This window comes from Panthera pardus, unplaced genomic scaffold, assembly GCF_024362965.1.
Source record: "Panthera pardus isolate Hobbes unplaced genomic scaffold, ASM2436296v1 HiC_scaffold_1, whole genome shotgun sequence".
NCBI lineage: Eukaryota > Metazoa > Chordata > Mammalia > Carnivora > Felidae > Panthera > Panthera pardus.
Genome location: NW_026526654.1, coordinates 65,684,961 through 65,706,198, shown reverse-complemented (window position 1 = coordinate 65,706,198; position 21,238 = coordinate 65,684,961). Strand labels below are relative to the sequence as shown.

General features: G+C 44.9%; 1 long non-coding RNA gene across 1 annotated transcript; it reads left to right on the top strand.

Moving 5' to 3' along the window:
- The first annotated feature begins 9,379 nt into the window (after positions 1-9,379).
- Positions 9,380-19,515, top strand: LOC109265914 (uncharacterized). Its single transcript, XR_008421053.1, has 4 exons — positions 9,380-9,577; positions 13,307-13,397; positions 14,692-14,788; positions 16,694-19,515. It is a non-coding gene; the product is annotated as an uncharacterized LOC109265914 (long non-coding RNA).
- Positions 19,516-21,238: the final 1,723 nt, after the last annotated feature.

Here is a 21,238-nt window from a genome sequence, read left to right as displayed (position 1 = left end):
AAATTTAGTGGGTTTTTTAATGTTTATTTATTTTGAGAGAGTGTGTGTGTATGTGGAGGGAGGGAGGGAGAGAGAGAGAGAGAGAGAGAGAGAGAGAACCCCAAGCAGGCTCCCCACTGTCAGCAGAGAGCCGGATACGGTCTCAAATTCACTAACCATGAAATCATGACCTGAGCCGAAATCTACAGTACTGTGAGCTCACGACCTGAGCCGAAATCGAGAGTGGGAGGCGTAACCGACTGAGTCACCCAAGCACCCCACCCCCACCCCAGTTTTAGTGTTTTAAAACAATAATAAACACTGCTTATCTTGCAGCTTCTATAGGTCAGGAGTTCAGGCGTGATTTAGCTTGGGACCTTTCTCGTGAAGCTGTCAGAAGGTTAAGCCGCGTCTGTAATCATCTGAATCCGGCCGGGCTGGGGCGGGGGCACTTCCGAGAAGCTCATTCACATGTGCGCTGGTAGGAGGCCTCAATTCCTCACCCCGTGGACCTCATCCTAGGGCTGTTTTGAGTGGCCCGGTGATAGGAAGCTGGTATTCCCCAGAGCGAGAGAGCCAATAGACAGCAAGGTAGAAGGCACGGCATCTTTCATGACCTCGCTTCCGAAGTCACACACCATCATTCCCTCAACACCCGAACGGTTCCACAGGTCAGCCATATTCAGCGTGGGAGGGAGCGGACTACCCAGGGGTGTGAGTACCAGGAAGTAGGGGTCCTCCAAGCCCCCCTTGGATGCTGTCTACAACTGGCCTTGTTTTCTGAATGCAGATCTACGTCTCTTTCAAATGGACATTTTACCTTGTTTACTGTTATTCCTCCTGTTTCGAAAATGTGTACTTGAGCCACTTTTTAAACGTATACCGGAAGTTTACTTCCCTATGAGTACAAAGGCCTCCCTCCTCCCGCCGATCAGAAAACAATTTCTAAAGAGGTGTGTGTTGGGGAATGTGTGTGTGTCCTGTCTGTAATAATACAGTGCGCATATGATATCTCACAACTATAAAAACCGATGTGTTAGGGAGAAGTTGTCTGGTGGGGAATGCTCTCGTTTCAACATTCAGACTTGCTAGCAAATGACAAATTAATAAAATTCAATAAAGGTTATTCAGGGAGTTACTGGGTCACTTTGCTTCATAATTAATAATCCCAAGAATTTTTTTGCATGGCCTGACACTAGCCGTCTGTGAATGGTACCCGGGATGATTCTTACATTCTCTTTTCACAAATAAGGGCTCTAAGGCAGAGCAGCTTTAAGCAACTTCAGGATTGGAGACTGGCTGAGTATTTATAGTTTCAAACCACAATGACCTTGGATGCCATTAAAAAGTTAATAGGAGACTGACTCTCGCTCAGAAAACAGCCTCCACTTCTGTCACAGCAGAGACAGTGCCCAGGCATCAAAGAGCTATGTCATTGATCCCCACACAGGATGGATGCTGCGACAGTTCCAACAGTGTCCCTTGGCTTCCGAAACGTATCTGTGTGCAATGCCCTTCACAATGACCTTTAGGGGGAAAGGACCTGAAAGGGTAACCCAGGCCAAGAGATTTTCTTTGTGCGAGAAAGTCAAGCTTAACGAACATCCGGGGAATCTGGTTGTTTCTTCTTCTCTTTCTTCTTTCTTCTCAACACTGGGTCTCCACATCTTCTATACAGGGGCGCCTGGCTGGCTTAGTTAGTGAAGCATGAGACTCTTCATCTTGGGGTTGTGAGTTTGAGTTCTATGTTGGCAGTAGAGGTTCCCTAATAAAAAAAATTAGGGGTGCCTGGGTGGCTCAGTCATTAAGTGTCCACCTTGGGCTCAGTCATGATCTCCCCATTAGTGAATTTGAGACCCACATCATTTGAGACCTGCTTCAGATCCTCTGTCTCCCTCACTGCCCCTCCCCCGCTCGTGCTCTTTCTTTCAAAAATAAACATAAAAAATAAAAAAAAATTAATGTTTATTTTTGAGAGAGAGAGCGAGCATGAATGGGGGAGGGGCAGAGAGAGAGAGAGGGAAACACAGAATCCGAAGTAGGCTCCAGGCTCTGAGCCATCAGCACAGAACCTGACCCGGGGCTTGAACCCACAAACCACGAGATCATGACCTGAGCTGAAGTTGGAAGCTTAATTAACTGAGCCACCCAGGCACCCCCCCAAAATTTTTTTTTTAAGTTAAAAAAAAAAAAGACTAGTAACAAAGATATTCTGTGGGGGATGGAAGTAAGCCATGTTCCACCCAAACCATCCACCTTGGTACCCATTCTAGGACAGTTTATCTTAGTTATTAGGAACATATGGCTTTTGGAGGTAGAGAGACTTGAATATAAATTCTGTCACTTCTCATTGGCTATGTGACCCTGGGCGCTGTATTTAATCTCTCTAAGGCTCAATTTGGAATTGAGGATATGAATATGAACATAATTATATGGAACATAAAGATAATTATATTATCTGTGGAATATGAAGAAAATTATATTTATCTTCCTGGGCAGTTGTGATGTGATAGATCTATCTATCTATCTATCTCTCTCTCTAAAATCCAACATGACATTACATAGGATTTTTCTCAAAAAACTGAATAAACTCTGGGAAAAATTAGGGCAGTGAGAATATGTGATGTCCCAAATTTAGGTCCTCCACATGCTGGCATTTCAGGATCCCCAGAATCATGGCCAGGTTCCCACCTGCTCACCACAAAGCAAAGTCTGTTAGTTCACACGTCCTGCCCACACATAAAGCTCCTAATCAAACAGCCAAGTCCCTTATTTTAAAAATGTGAACAAATAAGCAAGAATCATAAAGAAAGCCTGCAGCACAAAAGAGAAAGAGATAATTCACAACAAACAGAAAACAGAAATAATTCAGGAGACAGAAAAGAACAACAACAAACAATACCCTCTAATTAACATCCTCAGAGAAATTCACAAAGGCAGAACAGCTATAAAGGATGACATGAAATTAACAAAAAATAAACAGAGCTCTTGGAGATGGAACAATTTTAATTAAAAACCTTATAAATTGAAGGACTGGAAAATAAAAATGGGACACTTTGCAGAACAAATTTTCTTATACAACAAAATAAAAAATTGCAAAGATTAGACACTTAAAAGAATCAGTCTAGGAACCGAGCTCTGATTGACAGTAGCTCAAAAGAGAGAGAACGGAGAAAATGGAGGAGAGGAAATTATGAAAGAAATATAACAAATAATTCCCCTGAGACGAAGGGATGTCTTCAAACTAAATGCTATATTGAGTGTTGAGCCCAGTAAATGTTAAAAGTCCCATACTAGGACACCTCAGGTATTTCACTATTACATACCAGAAAAGACAATGTGTCTTAGCATGGGTCACATTTAGTAAAACGTCAGAACGCTGAAGATAAAGAAAACTAAAATACCCCAATAAAGAAAAATATTAGTATCAGTCCCAGGAACTATACGCTAAGTACCAGGAATTCTTCAAAGCACTACTCTATTAAATCATTGAATCGTTAACAACAGCCCTATGAGTAGATGCTATCGTCATTCCTGCTTCACAGACAAGGAAACTGAAGTCACAGAGTCAGCAAACAGTAAAAGAGCCAAGGTGGAAACTCGCCAGTCTACTGGCAGGGCCCACTCCCTTAATCACTACACACACACCCTCGCAACACTTCACCCCCACAAGGGAGGTGCAGCCTTCTCCGGCAATACTGGATGCTAAACAGAATGGCTCAATGCCTCAGTATTTCTGAAGAAAATGATTTCAGCCTGGAATTCTATACCCAGCCAAATTATCAATGAGGGAGGAGGGAGAATAAAGACATTTTCAGGCAGTTCAGATGGAGAACACTTGCTTCCTATATACCTTTTTTTAGCAAGCTATTTTGAGGATGTAATCCTCAAAAATGAGGGAGAAAACAACAACAACAACAACAACAACAACAAAAGAGTAGTAAGAGGACTCCCCAGAATGACAGAGACGTGTGATCCAGTTTAAAGAAAGACGACTGAAGGTTCCGGAGAGGAAAGAGGAACTCTACGGAGTTGCTAGTATTAAACTTGAGTGTACACACAGCCAGCAAATATATGTACGCCTAGATAAATGTATAAATAAATGTATGGCTAGATAAAGATACAGAGGGGAAGAAAAAAGGTACGTTTAAACTCCAGGAGGGGTGCCTGGCTGGCGTAGTCAGTAAAGCATGTGACTCTTGATCTTGGGGTTGTAAGTTCAAGCCCCATGTTGGGTGTAGAGATTACTTAAAAATAAAAAATAAAATAAATCATTAAAAAAAAAAAACACAACAACTCCGGGAAAACAAAAAGCTCTAGAAGAAGGTCATGGTCTAGATGAAAAGAGACTGGAAGCAGGAGGCAGACATGGCTTAGGTACTGTGGCTTTTCCTCCTAAGTCCTCTGTGCTGGTTGATCTGTTAGTCACAGACACGGCGCTTTGATGACAATATTTATATCTATATCTAGGTATAATCTTTTTAAGGAGTTAAGCGTCCATAGCTGAGTGGGTTAAAATAAGGAGAAGCTGATTCCTTCATGCAGGAGTTGATTCTACAGCAAGATTCTGAATCAAAACAAAAACATGAATAGGCAGCTAGGAACACAAATGCTTTGAGTACATTTAAACTCTGAGAAGAAAATTTACAAAGTAGGAATCCGACCTTGATTTGGTAGAAAGAAGCCTATTCAGTCAAGGTAGAGAAAGTTCACCGTGTGTCTATTTGAAACAAAGGTGGGTACACAGGGGTTGGAGGGGCTGGTGTTCCCTAGTAGTTATGCAAACGTGGCTTTCCCGGCAGATTTGCACACTGTTTGCACACCAGATCCTGAAGCATGAGGGAAATCAGGGTGGAAGTCAGGCCTGGACACAGCACGACTGCTGCTGCTTGATGCTCATAAAGAAGACGCCAGCCCCTCCCTCAAGGCCAGTGGCCCCTGACCCGGTGTGGTTGCTCAGAGCACAGAGATCTATGGGCTAGGATGCTCCGGGCAGCACTGTTTATAAAGCCGAAGAAAACAAAACCCAGGCCTGGCAACACCCTAAATGTATGTTATTAGTGGGCCATTTAAATAAAAATTATGGTACATCCATATCATAAGTCCTACAAAGCTGTTAAAAGGAGAAGGCTGGGCTGTATTAACTAATACGGAAAGATGTCCATCATGTATTAAGCAACAGAGGCAATTTGCAGAAGAGTATACATACTATGGGCCTATTAAACATACAGATCTATACGTGCTGCAAAATGTACCTATATAATTTTAAAAAACCCTAGTTAGTAAAGTAAAATGCATGAGGCCTCTTACTTTTGTCATCGGCTTCTCTGGGGAGTGAAGATGGAAGTCGAGAAAGCAACAAGGCAAGGTTAAAAAGCCAGGGAGGGCTGGGGGGGGTGGACCAGAAAGAATCAGTGGACTGGCCGTGAAGCACAGTGGTTAGTGAGGATGCGCAGCTGAGAAAGGATCCCCAGGACCGATGTGTCTGGTGGGACCCAGCCCTACTTGTCCACCTTCCACTGGGAGCTTGTTCAAATCCAGAGGCGCTGTGACCAGCACCGGCAGCTCAGTGGCACTACCAGAGAGACCTTCCAAGGCGGTGGGTGGAGGGGCGTGGGCGGGGTGCTGGGCTGGCCGTGGATGACAGTCAGAGCTGTCACGCATTGAGCATCTAATCACAGTTAACAGCGACCTCTTAGTTGATACTAAAGTCTGTCATCCGTTAAGCCCTACTGTGTGTTACAAGTATCAGCTCATTTTATCCTGGGACAAAGCTAAAAGATAGATGCAGACGTAATTATTAGGCAGGCAGGCTTAGAGAGGGCAGGTAACTAGCCTCAGGTCACACAGCCATAGTAAGAAGCAAAGCTCAGAATCAGAGATCAAATGCTAATTTCTACGAAGAGGCTTAACTACTTACTTACCCCACGAATGACCTCCCCCCCCTCCACTATTCTATACTTTCCCAATTTTCTATAAGGGACACACATTCTTCATTGTCAGGGGTGGGAATCGAATTTAACAAATCATATCCCAGTCAAGGGAGGTTCCGGGTGGGAAGTTTCTCCGTGCAGGTGAGCACAGGAACTAAGGTGATGCTAGGGGAGGAGCCAGGATCTGCAGGAGGGTGGGGGTGCGGGGAGGGACACTAAGGCAGGGGAAAAGTAGAAATTGGAGACTGGAAAGAGACACAGGGGCCAAGGAGGGAGGAGAGGGAGAGAGGAAGGGCCTTTGTCCCAGCCCTGGGTCCAGCACGATGCTGGATCATAGCCGGTGGCTGCTGATGCCTCTCTGGGTGCCTCTGCCCTGGGCTCTCTGTCCACTAGCTCTGGCTGGATTCCTTCAGTTCGGGGACGGATGGGCAGAGCTGGGGAAAACTCATCTCCCTCTGGACGGCCTCAGTTTCCTCAACACAGGGAAGAATTAACCTTCGACAAGAGCTGCTGGGCACGCGGACAACAGCTCAACGGGGTTTAAAAATTGTAACCTTCCCAAGACTCTCAAGACTCCTCACCCAGGAAACAGAGCAGGCTCCCGTTCCTCAAGCTGAATTCGGGAAGACAAAAGTCTGCTCCTCCCAGAAACCATCTGGGGTGTGCCGGGGCTGAAGGCGGTAGTGGTGCCCATCACTCCTGTGCAGAGTTCTGGCAGGTCGGCACGCAGGAGCAGTGATCCCAGGGCGCAGCTTCAGAAGGGAGGTAGGGGGATGTTTCCACTCCATTTCCACCCTGCCCAGGCTTCCTTCAGCTCTACACACCATCATCATCATCATCATCATCCACCTAACTGAGGATATCTGACGGTTTGGATTTACTGCCAAACTCTTCCAATCTTAACTCCTCTGGCTCATCTCCCTCAGTTCCAAGAACCATCACCTCCATGCCCCCAACTCCCATCTCCACACCTCCAGTCTCTAGTTCCATATCTTCAATTTCAGTGTCCTGACTGCAGCTCACACTCCTCAAGTCCAAATGGGAATTGTCAGTGTTTTGCTACGTCAGTCTATAGTAAATAAATACAAAGCCGTTGTCATCAGTCCATCTTGGGTCTTCTCCTTCACTCCCCAAATCCGTTGCTAACTCTGGTTCTTTCTTTCTTTGGAACATCTCCAGAACTTCTTGTCCGTTTCCATCCTAGTTCTCAACTTTGTTGTTTAACAGTTTATTCACTTAAACAAATAGTTATTAAATGTCTCTCGTGTGCCAAGCACTATGCCGGACAAAGAGTCAAACACCAAAGAGGGCATCTTTTGGGATGAGCACTGGGTGTTGTATGGAAACCAGTCTGACAATAAATTTCATATATTAAAAAACAAACAAACACCAATCGCAAATTTCAACTTGGCAGGAGGAGTGCGAGACTGTGGCCTTCACGCACGGCAGCATGGGGTGTCCCTCGCCAGCCCCCCTCCACACCCCCGCCTCTGGCACCTCTTGCTGACCAGCCAGGCCAGGCAGTCTGAGCTTCAGGAGTGGTTCCGACCACACAAATTCTTCCCAAGGGTCTAGGAGTCTTAGTAGTGCCACTCCTGCATAATTTTCACATTTCCTATAAATTGTTACTCTAGCACATTTCTTTTTCAATTTTTTTTTTTTTAAGTTTATGTTGAGAGAGAGAGCACGCACAGGCAGGGGAGGGCAGAGAGAGAGAGGGGGAGAGAGAGAATTCCAAGCAAGCTCCGTGCTGTCAGTGTAGAGCCCGAGGCGGGGCTTGAGCCCGTGAACCATGAGGTCATGTCCTGAGCTGAAATCTAGAACCAGGCAACTGACGGAGCCACCCAGGCGCCCCACGCTAGTAGCACACTTCTTAAAAAAGGAAACTTAAAATATCAGCAAGAAAAATGCTCACAGGTCCCTTCAATCATATTAGTGGAGTGACACCAATGAGGACAGAGCTCCTAAAGCCTGGACATTTGAGAGACAACGAAAAGGACATGATAGTCACTAGCTCTGCAGGTTTTGTAAGCTCAGTACTTGTACTGAGTGAGTCTCAGAATGTGGTCTTCTGCAGAGCCTGAGCTTAGTTCCTGATGGATGAGCTCTCATAAAGCAGATCGCTGGAGTGAGTACTCAAAGAGACGGACCTATAAACCACATCATTACACCACTGCACTTTTCTCCCTTGTCTTAGGGTCCATGGGGCTGATTCATTCAATTTTTTGCTTCAGCCAGTTCTGTCATTTATAACTCAAAGGGCCCAGATTAATAAAATAACATTTGCATGTTATTTTACAGGGGATAAAGTTTACCTTCACGATAAACAAAGCAAGGCAGGCACTTTGGTCATGCCCTCCAGAAAATGCAGAGAAACGGAGGCTATTCCCAAACAGCTGTTTGAACCTACGTTCCTGCCAAAAAAACCTATGCCCCTTCCAATCAAACTCCCTGCCTCTGCACGGGACGTTTTAAGTGATCTCAGACTGTCTGAGAATGGGCGTGGTTCACATTGTTTACACATGATAAATGGAAGGAACGCGATTAGGAGTCGTTTGCAATGCTTGTTAATTTCAATTACACCCATAGTCTGATTTCTTCTTTAGGTGCTTCTAATTTCTTTCAAATTCTAGACAATGGGGCCTGAAGTAATTTTGCAAGACCTCAGACTTTCCTTAATGCAAGTGGTGAAAAGCCTTAAGGTAATAATACGCTTCTCAGCTCAGCACATCCCTCCCTCCCTCCTCTTTCTCCTTCCCCACCCTAAGGAAGGAGTTATTTCTTCATCAATTATCAAGTCTCTTTGCAGCCAAGTGAGGGGACAGCGCCAGGTGCCCGGACAGCTACATGACATTCCTGCAAGGTCTGACTGACAGAGCTAAATTTCCTCTGTCAGGTCCTTGAAAAATATGCTGAAGAAGACAGCCCCCCCAGGCTGGTCCCACTGCTTGCTTTCGACCATATAACACTCTTTTTCACCAACCTGAACGCTGAGGTCAGTCCCAGTGTTTTCAGCCAGCGTGCGAGAACTGCTATTCAACCCAATTTAAGTTAACTTGGCAAGGGAGACTTGGTGAGCTGTGGCATTTCCACCCTCTCCGAGCCCAAAAGTAGATCCTGTGTGTAGGTGTAGCCTCCACTTTGATAAATGACAGAGTTGTGCACTCATTTTATCTGAGGATGTAAGGCAGCGAATAGCTGTTTTCAAAATAAGGTTGATTCATCATTTGAAGAGACCTGGAACGAGGTCTCCCATCAAGCTGGCTCTAGGTATGAGAAAACCAACTGTTGCCCCAAAACAAAAATGTGCCCAGACTCCTTGTTACCCAACAACGCAAGGGGCTCACCGGTTCAAAGATGTCTACTTCTCCTTGTGTGTCATGGAAGCTAATTAAGGCACAAACCCGGTAGGAATTCTGAGCGTCACATCCTGTTCTATTTTTCACCACTCGGTACCCCAGAGCGCGTAGGCCTCAAGGCGTGATTGGAAGCGTCTGCCTTCCAAGGAGTGACCATAAAGAGGCATTTTCTGAATCTATTCTTAGCGCTCTTATCTCCTCAGATGTAGGAGCCAGACCAAGCAGGGCATGGAAATCAGAGTAGACACTGAAGAGAAGAAACCAAGGGGCCTGAAATCCCAAGTGACTGAGCTGCTATTTCGAAGGGTGAGTTTACGCACACTGGGGAGACAAGTGCTTGCTTCCTCCTCTCATTGTCTACATCCGGACACTCAGCCTAAGGAGGAACCTAACCAGGAAAACTGACAGGAGGGGAGGGAATCCAGGGCTGGCTAGACGTTGGGTGGACGGAACTGCTTGCCAGCTCTGGTGGCCCTGGGGGCAGGTGGAGACCTGGTCTTGGGGCACCTGAACCAAGGTCTGAAGTGGTTCAAGGGCTGAGGGGCCGGTCAATATTTCTGTTTTTTTTCCCCAAACTGGAGTTACCGTTTGGTCTGCTGGATAAAAACAACTGCCGTTGGTTTTCCTATGTCTTCAGCCTTTCATCCCTGTTAGCAGCTTTTGGCCATTTCCCATGAGATGGCTAGAAATGAAAGATGTGAAACGCAGGTTACTTTTACCATTCAGTGACAGCAGCTCTGGAAACATTTTCAACAAAAACGTTTATTGAACATATACTACGTGGCAGGCACCATGCTGCTTTACAAACGCTTCTCACTTAACCCTCTCAGCCCCTGCTGGGAACAGGCATCCTCACCCCCAGGCTTCAGGTGACAGCAAGGTGGTCTCACAAGGCGTCTGGTCACACTCAGTGTGGAGTCACTCTCGGGTTCTCAGGGTAGGCTGTGGGGTGTGATGCGTGATAGGTAGATACCACCGAACTTCCTGAAACACAGGAAAGCCTGAACCCTTCCTACAAGCTGTTTATGGCCAGGAAAACACCACCATCCTTTTAATTAATTTTGTAGTTGAAAATTTTGATGAGTGTGGCTATTTCCAGACCTGGTTGGTCATCAGCAGTAAGTAACCGTGGAGCTTTATAAAAATACAGAGCTAGGGGGGCGCCTGGGTGGTTCAGTCGGTTAAGCGTCCGACTTCGGCTCAGGTCACGATCTCGCGGTCCGCGAGTTCGAGCCCCGCGTCGGGTTCTGGGCTGATGGCTCAGAGCCTGGAGCCTGCTTCCGATTCTGTGTCTCCCTCTCTCTCTGCCCCTCCCCCGTTCATGCTCTGTCTCTCTCTGTCTCAAAAATAAATAAACGTTAAAAAAAAAAAAAAAAAAATACAGAGCTAGGGCCCCCTCCCTGAGGGATAGGTTTCAGTTCTCGCAGGTAATGCCTGCCATCCATATTTTTACTCCCCTGCTCCCCCTTGTTTCTGATGACTAGGTAGGTTCAAGAATCCTGGGGCTGGAGAGAGGTGGTGGCACTGGCAGCGAGGGCACGCTGGCCCCAAGCTCCGTCACTGTCGGGCCCTGCGGTGTGGCGTTTACCTTTCTGTGCCTTTGTTTCTGTGTCTGTAGAATGGGGGCAGAAATAGTTGTTGAATTCTTCGAGATGCTGAGGGTGTTTTTTCAGTGCTCACTAGCAACGTGGAAGCACAAGAAGTACAAGCGTCACGTTAACTTTCTCAGAACTGGAGATTTCTGATTTGTTGCTGATGTCATGTGAGAAGTGTAGGTCACGTTGCTCCCATTGCAATGTTGGTTTTTCCCTCTTCTCATGCACTCGATAGAGGAGTCCTTTATACAGCCGGGTTTGTGTGTAAGCACGCTATACACATTGTTTCTTCCATAGGTTTTTCTATCTTTACATGTGAATCCTAGGAATTTTAGAACTTGAAGGGCCTTTTCCTCCTAATTTTCACCATTACCTTTAAATTCACTGGTGGAGCTTCCCCCCCCCCCCCCCCCCAGGGCTCTTATTTCTTTAGTTGTGGAACTCAGGGCACAGAATCTTACAGAAATAACAATGAAACAATGACCTCAGGATTCGTTTTTTAAGTTTATTTATTTTAAGAGAGAGAGAGAGAGAGAGCAAACACATGTGCACGAGTGGGGGAGGGGCAGAGAGAGAGAGAGGAAGAGGATCCCAAGTAGACTCCGTGCCGTCAGCCCGGAACCTGACATGGGGCTTGATCCCACGAACCGCCAAACTGTGAGATCATGACCTGAGCCAAAATCAAGAGTCGTCACTCAACCGACTGAGCCATCCAGGCACTCCAAGACCTCAGGATCTTCTATTCCCAGATGTGCATTCCCGAATAACTGACTCAGTTGGGGGTACTGTGGTTGCTTTCTGGAGTGCTCAGCTACACATAAGCCCTTCCGTCGGAACCCTCCTGTCCCTGCAACTATGGCTGCCATTGGAGGGGGCCTCTGTGGCCCTTCATGCTTCTCCCCACCGATCAGATTAGGGGTGGACGCCTGACCAAAACAGGCAGCCATCACATTCTTCTGGGAAATCCAGAAATGGGACCCAGGATTAGAGTCAGTCAGCCTTAAGAAGCTGACGTGAAAAGTCATGTCGAATTGAAGCCAGAGCCGGCACCGTGTCAAGGCAGAGCAAAGTGCATGCTGAAGTTCCAGGGGAACATGACCTCATGGAACTAGGGAAGCCAATCTGCAAAGAACAGGGTGGAGCAGAGGCACAGAAGCAGGCCAACAGTACGGATCTCTGAGAGAGGAAGGGAAGAAGGGCCAGTCCCTTGGAGGGCTGTCTTTTCTGCCTTTAAGCAGATTTAAGTGGCTTTCTCCTTCTTACAACTGGAAGAGCCCTTAGTAGGATGGAGCTGAACGAGAACTGGGTGATAGACAAAGTATTTCTGGGTGCAGGCAAGAGTGTGTACACAATCAAGTGGGCCTGCAGCAGGGAGCAGGTGATGCTGGGAAGCCGAGTACCGAATGGTCTTTCTGCAGAGCACACATGCCTGTCTGGGGCCGCCAGCCCGTGCACAGCGGGAAGCTTCTGTGTACAACTCGGCGTGTGTGTCGTAGCTGGGTCTGTGCCAGGTGCAGAAGCTCTGAGTGAGAACAGTGAAGTAAACCCCTCTCTGGTCTTGGGAGCAAGCCTTGTCAGGCCCACGGCTTACATTACATATTACAGAATCTTAAAAAAAAAATTATCTATCAACTTATATATAATGTTATATATTACATAATCTTTAAAAAAAATTTTTTTTTAACGTTTATTTATTTTTGAGACAGAGAGAGACAGAGCATGAACGGGGGAGGGGCAGAGAGAGGGAGACACAGAATCTGAAACAGGCTCCAGGCTCTGAGCTGTCAGCACAGAGCCTGATGCGGGGCTCGAACTCACGGACCGTGAGATCGTGACCTGAGCCGAAGTCGGACACTTAACCGACTGAGCCACCCAGGCGCCCCTATATTACATAATCTTAAAACCAGAAAGGATGTTAGCGTTCATCTTTGCCAACCTCTAAGTACAGATACTCCTTTCTGCTGCCCAGCCTCTCGGCAGCCACTTCCTCTAGACCACAAATTTCTCCATCCCGGATCACTGGTGACAGCCAACTACCTAAAAAGACCCGGCAAAATTACGTATCGGGTACACCGGGGAATACCAAACTCAGTTCTAACACATGTGATGCCCTTGCCGGATCCACATACTCGATTTTTTCATGAGGAAATCAACCAGCTGGGCCCAGCTGAAGGGTTTTTTCCAGAAAGTTGTTTAAATAGATCTTTCTTGCGGCGCCTGGGTGGCTCAGTCGGCTAAGCGGCCGACTTCGGCTCAGGTCATGATCTCGCAGTCCGTGAGTTCGAGCCCCACGTCGGGCTCTGTGCTGACAGCTCAGAGCCTGGAGCCTCCTTCAGATTCTGTGTCTCCCTCTCTCTGACCCTCCCCCGTTCATGCTCTGTTTCAAAAATAAATAAACGTTAAAAAAAAAAATAGATCTTTCTTTTCTGCCCTTTCTCAGTTGATTACTTGGTATCCATCGGCATCGGCATGCAACTGGAGACCTCATGCAGAGATGTTTTCATTTCAACGGACTAAGCTTGCAGGCTAAGGTTTGTGGGCTTACAGGTGAGTCTGTGTAGGTGGTTAACAGAATGTGATCTGAGATGACTGACGCCCTTAAGGTTTCACTTGACAGTGCTGGCTGAAGGTGATTAAGAGTTTTATTTTCTAAGAGGATGTAAAGCTCGATGAGTGGTAAGGACACACTACCTCCAGAAGCTGCAACTGAAAGGGTCCATTTGCCTGAAATCATTGCTCAAACTTGCTTTCTCAAACATTCAGCAAATCAAAGAAGTGATGGGTTTCTCATCCCCCAGTGACACTCCTTTCTCAGATTTATTGTGGGTATATAAATGACTCAGTCCATTGCTGGCTTTTTGAGGACCCTCTCCCAGTGGATTTAATTCAAGGCCTCTAGCATCGTACACACTAGGCATTTTCTTCCCTTTTGGAGATGGAATTTACCTTTGTTAATGCCTGGAGAATTTGTCAGGGTAACACAGCAGACCTCTAACACTGCCAACAGGTCCCGACCGGCTTCCGACCTTCCCAGACTGGAGCTCTCTGAAGACTCCTGGGCTGTACAACGTTCCCCGGTCTCCGTAGTCAGCCCCTCTACGCCCACTCAACCCCAGGCAAATACTGACCTGTGTATTTACCCCTAGAGTGTTGCCATTTCTGATATGTCCTACAGATGAAGCATACAGTATGTAGCTCCAGGAGTCTGGCTTCTTTCACCTGGCACGATGCATAGGCGATTCATCCAAATGGTCCTTTCATTTTCATTACTGAGTATTCTAGCGCAAGACCACACCATAGTTTTACGGAGTCACAAGCTGGTGGACGTGTGGGTGGTTTCTAGTTTTTGGCAATTAGGATTAAAGCTGTTATAAATATTTGTGTATAGGTTTTTGTGTCTGCATGTTATTTTCATTTCTCTTGGGTAAATACCTATCAGTGGGATTGCTATGTTGTATGGTGGTATATTCGAGTTTACTAAAAGCTACCCAGCTGTTTTCAACCTTGCACTCTCACGAGCAACGTGAGTTCAGGCTGTGCTGCATGCTTGCCAGCACACGGAACTGTCAGCCTGCTGAAATTTTAGCCACTCTAGTAGGTATATAACATTATCCCATGTGGTTTTAATTTCATTTCCTTCAACCAGTGATGTGGAGTAGCTTTCTGTTTATCTGACCATCCGTATCTTCTTGGTGAGGTGTATGTGGACGTTTGCTGCTCATTTTTAAATTGGCTTGTTGTGCTGTTACTGAAATAGGAGAGATCTTTATACAGTCTAGATACAAGTCCATTATATGTGTTTTATAAATATCTTTTCTTCTGTAGGATGTTTAAAGGCTCCCTTTCAACATCACTTATAAGAGATCATCATTTCTGAAGTAGTTCCATGCTGTATTGGTGTCTCTTTGGAGATCCACCTTTGGTAAATAATTTTACTCTTCTTTTAACTGCGACATGTTTGACACCTAAATGTTAATTTAAGGTATCCAACATACTGATTTGATATATTACTATATTGTGAGATGACTGTCAATGTAGCATCAGTTAGCACCTCTACTGCATCATTTTTGTGGCTGGCATAATTAAGATTTAGTGTCTTAGCAAATTTGATGACTATTATACTGTTGTCTATAATGTTACACTATGCATTAAATCTCTAAGACTTACTACCACTTTTAAGTTTGTACCCTTAAACAACATCTCTTCTACCCCTCCCTTCCCCCAGTCCCTGGTGATCACCATTTTGCTCTCTGCTTTTTATGAATCTGACCTTTTTGATTCCACGTGAAAGTGAATTCCACATTTAAGACTATTTGTATTTTTCTCCCTGACTTATCTCACTTAGCATACGGACTTCAAGGTCCATACATGTTGTTGCGAGTGGCAGGATTTTTTTCTTTCTCATGGCTCAATAATTCCTGAAAATTTATTTCATATATAGATCCCATCTCTTCATCCATTCATCTGTTGATGGGTACTCGGGATGTTTCCCTATCTTAGCTATCGTAAATAATGTTGCAATAACATGGGCATGCATATACCTCTTTGATATCCTGTTTTCATTTCCTTTGGGTCTGTACCCAAAGGTGGAAGTGCTAGGTCATAAGGTAGATCTGTTCTGTTTTGTTTTGCATGGTGTGTTTTCTTTTTTTAAAGTAGTCTCCATGACCAACAGGGGCTTGAACCCATGACCCTGAGATCAAGAGTCACACGCTCCATCGAGCAAGCCAGCTGCCCCTATTTTTAATTTTTGAGAGAACTCCATACTGTTTGCCATATCGACTAAAACAATCACATTTCCGTAAATAGTGTCCAAGGGTTCCCTTATCTCCACATCCTTGCCGACACTTGTTATCTCTTCTCTTCTTGAGCTTAGCCATTCTAACAGGTGTGAGGTGGGATCTCACTGTGGTTTTGATTTGCATTTCCCTGACGATTAGTGATGCTTAGTATCTTCTCACGTACCTGCTGGCCATTTGGAGGTCTTCTTCCAGTTGCTCCAGATTTCACCTGCAAATGCTAAGTTAGGCCACCCACCCACCTGTGGCCATCCAGTCATCACCAACAGAGGACAAGGATAAGTGACTCTCTCTTTAGCCTCAGCTCTTGTCTAGGTCCTCTAGTCCAGCTAGGAGTTCCTGGGCCTCCATTACTTAAGTGAATCATTTGACCCTATTTAGCTCCCGCTCCCTATTTATCTTTATTGCAGTGGTGGAAAGATAAAGGATTGAGATCTCAAACCTCTAAGATATAATTCATTATGGTTGGTTTCAACTGCCATTTCAGTAGGACCAAATTAAAGAAATGTGTTCAGGGATGAGTCAAAGTGGAAAAGCATGCTGCACATATGGGAGTAATTAGGTTTGAACCATTTTGAACTTGGGGGTACACCTGAAGCAGGCTAGTCCTGCCTAGCTGCTCATCCATCACACCCGATCCCAGGGAGAGATGACCTCCACATTCTTCTATCAGACCAAGACTGGACTCAGTGTGTCGAGCCACACTCCCTCACTACCAAGCTGTATCTGTTAGTACACTGAAGGTGTGTGTGGGTTCTCACTACAATCACCTTGTGAAGTAAGGCTGCGAGTGTTACTGAACTCCTAAACCCCTTCAAAACCCACTTCAGGAACTGCTCCAGGAAGGCTTTCCTCACTCCCCAAGGATGTAATTCTCTGTCCCACTTCCATTTTTTACATCTTTTGTATAGGATACACATTTTGTATTTTACATCTTTACATCTTATGGATATGATATCATATAGTGTTTCAAGTGCTTTACACATATTGACGTTTTAAAAATAGTTATGTTTCTTAACTCCATACAGCAACAGCAGAATGGCACAAAATGAGCCGTGCCACGGAAAGAACCAGCAATTTTTCTGCACTCTACAGTGTAACCAAGAATGTGGGAAATAAAGTGCTGATATATTGACTCATTTAAATTTCACCACAATTCTCCGGTAGGTACTCTTACTATATCTATTTCACAGATGAGGAAACAGAGGCACAGAAAGCAAACAACTTGCTCTAAGTGACCTGCTTTGAACCCACATAGCTCTGAAAACATTCTGCCACGTATTTATACCGCTGCACTTAACGCACTATTTTGCAGTTTGTTTCCAAGTCCTCTTCAATTCTGTGAGCTTCTGAAAGCAAGGACCTGTTCATATTTGTTCAGCTCTGTATCCCCATTACATGGCAGTCCAAGCTGATGGACCTCCTTTGTGCTTACCAGGCCATGACAGAGACCCTCAACTGTGACCAGCCAAGTCACCAACTTTCTAAATAAGCCTGGAACTGAACATTCACTGGGTGGCCTAGGATGTAAGCAAATGAAGTACACTGGCCATCTGCAATCATCCCTGGGAAATACCTCATCTGAATCTAGAGCCAAAAAAAAGGAACGTCACTCCACAAGAAACTCCAGAACCTCAACAAAAATTGGAAACTAAACCTTTAAAGGCAAAACAACTCAGACAGAATCCAGAATTAACTCTTTTTGATTCAGGAAAGATAACTCTTGAGATTTTGCGGCCCATTTGTGCAAGGTCAAACACAAAAGAGTTATACGTCAATTACACCCCAATAGTATTAATAACAATAATACAAACAACAAAAAACCAAATGAAGATTCTGGGCCAGTGAATTACAGCTGTGGGCAATCAACAGCATAGCACCCATAAAAGCACACTTAATACACAGAATAGTAACTAAGAGCCTACGCTGCCCAGTGCTACCTGAAATTTGAACGTGGCTCTGCCCCAGTCTACTGTATGACCTTGGTTAGGTTCTTCAACCTCTCGGTGCCTGACATTCCACATCCATAAAACAAGGCTTAAAAAGAGAACCCATGTTTTAGGGTTGTTGGGAGGATTAAATGAGTGATGAACCAAATGCTTACAGCACAGTGCCCGGCACACAGGAAGGGTGCAATAAACAAAACCTTTTACCTTCCTGCTTCTTCAGTAACATAGGCAGAGAACGACTGGCATGGAAGGCACATTATTACAGCCATCACCTTTGCTCCTGGTGCCTGGCACACAGTCGGCATTTAGTGGGTTTTCACTGAATGAATGAATGAATGAATGAGTGGCCCAAGTGCTTCCCAGGCTTTTGTTCAAGGAGGGAAACTAGAATGGCAATCAGAAATAAGGCTTAAATGTCACGAGGACTAGCCCAGTAAACCCATCAATTTAGCATTCTATTAACAAGATCGACGTGTTACAGACATCCACCGTATGTGTTCATAATAACGATCCTTAGACATTGTATAAATCCTCTTGTGTTTTAGGAAGTTTCAATGGTTAAATTACATTCAAAGAAGTTTTAAAATTAAGTATATATTACTGCATTCAAACGCTTTAAAAATTGGAAATCCATGTAGAGCAAAAATGGCAACAATGAATTAACCGGAATATTCTGATTGATTGCAACACTTAGTTCACACTTCTCTACCCACACGCTGTTGTATCCGTCTACATTCTCTATTTCTCACTAGACTGTGAACGCCTCTTATGTCTAGCACTTTAGTATCCACTGTGCCGGGGATATAATCATGGTCAGGACATACTTGCCAATAACAGCCACTGTGCTCCATGAGCACACCACAGTAAAACGTTTAGCCCGGGAACATACTGTTTTGGTGTACCTACATCTCCACAAAACAACCAAAACCTCATGTCTTTAAGATTTTTAAATATAAATTTCAACATTTAAAAATACAGTACATTCTAAATCATTTCTTTAAAACTCTAAAATTTAAATGATGTGACAGAATCTATGTCCCTTTTAATTTACATTTCCAACAAAGTCCAATAAAAACTGTTAATTTTCTTATAATAAACTATTAGAGGCTCATACTGCTGTCTGGAAGATTGACATCATACTATTGTACTGTGGATGGTGACACTTGCTCAAAGACAAGGAAGTAGGAAGAAGAAAAGATGGGAGTACGTGAAGAAAAGGAAGATTAAAAAGCAATCTCTGATTCCTCCTCTTACACATTATGAAAATATTAGGCCCAGGAGTCTGCTCTGTACTCATGTCAGAAAGAAAACTAAGTCAAAAAGACCAGCTCATCATCTCCTGGACTCTTACGCCAATGCCAGGGAAAATGGCCGGTGTGCTGGGGCGAAAGGTGGGCGCACGGCAGGTGGAGTCGGAACATAAGGTGGTGCCCCTTCAGTCAGTGCCCCAGCCTCCTGTCACATTCCATGGGGGCTCTTAACTCCTACTGTCTAAGAGAGTCCACTCCAAAGCTGTGCCCCCTACCTGAGTACTAGAAGTGCAGCAGGGAATAAAATCTTAGCAAGAGGATCTTGACTTTAAAGGAGAGAGTTCAGGGGCGCCTGGGTGGCTCAGTTGGTTGAGTGTCCGGCTTCGGCTCAGGTCATGATCTCGCGGTTCGTGAGTTCGAGCCCTGCATCGGGCTCTGTTCTGACAGCTCAGAGCCTGGAACCTGCTTTGGAATCTGTGTCCCCCTCTCTCTCCGCCCCACCCCTGCTTGTGCTCTGTCTCTGTCTTTCAAAAATGAATAAACATAAAAAAAAAAATTTAAAGGAGAGAGTTCAAGCATGCCTTGGTTGACTCAATTGTTAAGCATCAGACTCTTGATCTCAGCTCAGGTCATGATCTCATGGTTTGTGAGTTCGAGCCCCGCATCAGGCTCTGAGCCATAAGCACAGATTCTGTCTCTCCTTCTCTCTGCACTCGCTCTCAAGATAAATAAATTAAAGGGGCACCTGGGCGGCTCAGTTGGTTAAGCATCCAACTTTGGCTCAGGTCATGATCTCTCACACTCCGTGAGTTCGAGCTGCTGACAGATCAGAGCCTGGAGCCCGCTTCAGATTCTGTGTCTTCCCCTCTCTCTGCCCTTCTCCTCCTCATGCTCTGTGTCTGTCTCAAAAATAAATAAAAAAATTAAAAAAAAAACTTAAAAAAAAAGATAAATAAATTTAAAAAATATTTAAAGGAGGGAGTTCAGTTTTCATCCCATCAGTAGGGAGGTTGTGTGTTTGTATTAAAGTGGGGATGCCAAAGACAAACTCTCAATCTCTCACACAGCTTTCTCTGGGGTCTGTACCATTGTCCTGCAGGGAAGACTGTGTGTGGGGGGAAGGTTTTTAGAAAAGTACACTCTGGTATTCACTTTGCCCCAAGGGCAGAATTCCCCTGAAAGAGGGATCAGGACTCATCATAGCGTGTTGGGCAGGAAATGGTTCTGTAAAATGGACATTATCTACTTAAGAGAACTATTTCTGAGGATTAAATGAGGTATTTTAGGTACTTAACACACTGCCAGGCACATAAGGGCATGATGTTTACTCTTATTTCACTGATAAGTACCAAAGATGATGAAAATAAGCTTCAAAGAAAATTTGTTCACAGACCATTGGGAACAACTGCAACTCTGCTAAACTCTTTTAGGGCTGCTTATGATACAACAGAGCAAAAATGGTTTTCTTTTTTAAGATCTCTTCCTTAGAAGTTACTGTGGCAACATGTAATTTCAAATCTTTCCAATGCCCAGCAACCAAAATATACTTATTACATTTTGTCAGTTAAAACATCCCTTAAGTGTGTGTACTAGCTGAGTTTAACTAAGTCATCTATTAAACACGGCCTTCCTGTGTTGTTTTGTTTGTTTATTTTTTAAGAGAGAGAGAGAGCAGAGTGTGAGCAGGGGAGGGGCAGAGAGAAGGAGACACAGAATCCGAAGCAGGCTCCAGGCTCCGAACTGTCAGCACAGAGCCTGACACGGGGCCTGAACCCACAAACTGTGAGATCATGACCTGAGCTGAAGTCAGATGCTTAACCGACTGAGCCACCCAGGTGGCCCCTGTGCTCTTATGATGTGGTATCTTACCAGATGTATATATATCTCTTATTAGCCTTCCTATCTCTCAATCTCCCAGTGGTTTTAAGGGCTTAGGATTCCTACTTCCTGATTTTTGACTGTCAAAAGCATGTTTATAGAGCAAGAGAGTCCTGAAATAAAAAAATGAACCCAGGGAGAGTCTCCTCCATTATCAGTAGCTACATTTTAGTATTAAAGCAATTAAAAAAAACGAATCACAAATGGTACCGGTCTGCTGCCTAGATTAGCTACAGCACTGAACAGATGACAAGTGTTTAAGAGACGCAATCAGATACAGACAGGTGTGATGAGGTAAAAGGTAACTAAGATAAGCTGAGGAAACCAGTTTTGCAGAAATACCAAAGCATAGCTTCAGATGAGACTCAACTCCTGCCTGGAAGCTCTATCAGCAGCTACAAAGTTCTATGTGGCAGCCACTGTCACCATAAAAATGAAAGACAGAGGTAGAGGAGACACAGGTCTGTTTCAGGGCAGACCAAACGTGAAATAAAGA